Source organism: Haplochromis burtoni, unplaced genomic scaffold (assembly GCF_018398535.1).
Source record: "Haplochromis burtoni strain Fernald_Lab_line unplaced genomic scaffold, NCSU_Asbu1 Contig_19, whole genome shotgun sequence".
Classification (NCBI taxonomy): domain Eukaryota; kingdom Metazoa; phylum Chordata; class Actinopteri; order Cichliformes; family Cichlidae; genus Haplochromis; species Haplochromis burtoni.
The window spans coordinates 3,113,800-3,116,074 of NW_024582380.1; the positions used below are offsets into that span (position 1 = coordinate 3,113,800).

The window sequence follows — 2,275 nt, forward strand, 5'->3', positions numbered from 1 at the left end:
GTGTGTGTGTGTGTGAAGAGGGTGGGGCGTGGTGGGGGTGAGCAGAAATGAAGCCGTAATTCAGGGCTATTGAACCCCCTGCCACTGGCGGCATCGATCGCCAGGCAGCGGTTATGAGATCACACCTGAGCACTGGAGACTGCAGAGGGGAGGGAAGGACGGGGGGGAGCTGTGTGGGCAGGGGTGGGGGGAGACGAGGGAAGGGGGAGACGAAGGAGTAAGGAGCGAGGAGGAGAGAGAGAGAAACAGAAGGTTGTGATATGATCAGCTCCTTACCTGCTGTCTGAGGGCCTGTTAAGGTGTTAACATCAAGCCTCAGAGCCAATTACCTAACCCTGCAAGTACACTACCCACTCACCTCCTCACACTCACAGTGTTGTGACACAGAAGGAGAAGAAGACAGGGCAACTGGACGCTGGCTGTTGTTCTCCCCTCCTCCTGCTCTGTGTTTCCAGGACAACTCCACTCTTCTGACCTCTCAATTATCCCTGATCCCCCCCCCCCTCCCCACTCGACCTTCTACTCTTTGCACCCCAAACATCCATCCGAAACCCCCCCCCCCATTCACCCCACCCCTTCGTACACACTCCCCCTGCGGCTCTGTGGGTTATTATAGTGAAATATGAAGCGATGTGGATTCTAGGCTTCATGAAATTTCCATGAGCATTGATCTGATCTGATGTGGGTGATTGCTAGGTGAATCCCTCCAGTCCAGAGCTGTTGCTCATCTATTCATTTATTTATGGCAGTTATGTTTTACTGGCTTTGATTTGCTCTTCTGGAGAGCGACAGCTAAGGATTATAAATATACCTGAATAGGAGAGTGTGCTTGGAATCCTGGAGGGCAGCAGCGCACCACTCCTCTTTCCAACTTGGAAAGTTGTTTTTTCTTTTTTTTTTCTTCTTCTAGCATTAATTCTTGGTGTAAAATGTGAGATATTGAGCACGGATATAAGGGCATAAAAAAATAAGACAATCCCCAAAGAGGCACAGGCAGATAGTTAGTGATGTGCGTTGTCCCCCACATACTCGTCTTCTGGTTTATGGTCCTTGAAAACGAGCAGAGACAATATCACTTCCTCTCTCAATTACCAAAATTGTCTCTTTATTTGTAATAGGGGTATCTATGTATGTCTTGGGTTTTTATGCTATTGTTCACTCGAGGCTCATTTGGCACATTGTGGGGAACTGATAAAAAATTCATCATAAAACAAAAGCCTCTGAGACGAAAGAGAGGATGTTGTCGGAACAATCCCTTCCTCAGACTGAAGGCCTAATCCAGGGCAAATCCTCCTTAAAGCTTTAGAGAGATCAGAGAATAGGGAAGTAATGTCAAATATTTGTCCTCGGAAATAATTCATACTTTATTTGTTGCATGTGATCGCCTCATTGTTTTGGCTTATTTTATCAGCAAACCAGCTGGCCCTGTAATGTGTGTCATTCTCTGTAAGCTGAGCCAGCCTCTGGCATCTCTACTTCGACTTTTCCATCTCTTTGCTGTCTTTGCTTCTAGCTATTCACCTTTCCTTTCATTCACTCTTATGGATCGCTGGAACACTCCACTGGGAGAGCTGTCCAAATACATTTGTGTTGCCAAAACAGAGCATCACCCATCCTCGCTCCCGCACGCTGTTTTTTTCGGTCCGTGTGTTTGAGCGGGCGGGCTCAGGAGGAGCCGTGGTGAAGTCACTGGAGGTCCAGCAGGACAGCTTGTACTCATAGCCTCTAGGGGCCTTTTTTCTGGGGGCCGCCTAGTCAGCCTGGCTGCTCAGATGTGAGGCGAGCAGGGCATCAGCCCCCAGGAAACGTCCAAGCTGCGACCCACAGGGGAAACAGACGGATGGCACAGACGCATACAGGCGATTCTCACGTGTAATGGCGCCTTTTCTTTTTCTTCCATACAAGCGCACATTTACTGTTTCAAACTCTGTCCGGAAGCAGCGTCTTAAAGGCTGTAGCGCAGGAAAGTTGTCAAGACTGTGCCCTGACTCCCCGAGGCAGCCCGCAAAGACAGGAGAGGGAGAGACAGTACATTAGGAATGAATTATGTGGAGAGAGCACTTATCCAACAATCCTCCTCTGAAGTGTTTGTACTATAAGCCTCAGATCTTCATTGTATTTATTCTAATGTTTAAATATTCATGGTAAACCTTCTCATATTCAATTACCGAAGCACGACCACAGCATGCAGAGAGTGCTTTCTCCCTGCTGCCTGGATGATCTGACTGTGTGTGTGTGTGTGTGTGTGTGTGTGTGTGTGTGTGTGTGTGTGTGT

At 48.3% G+C, this 2,275-nt stretch overlaps 1 protein-coding gene across 4 annotated transcripts in view; it reads left to right on the top strand.

Annotated features, from left to right (window-relative positions):
• Positions 1-2,275, top strand: part of ebf1a (EBF transcription factor 1a) — a 64,984-nt gene that overhangs the window by 48,017 nt on the left and 14,692 nt on the right. The window lies entirely within an intron of this gene.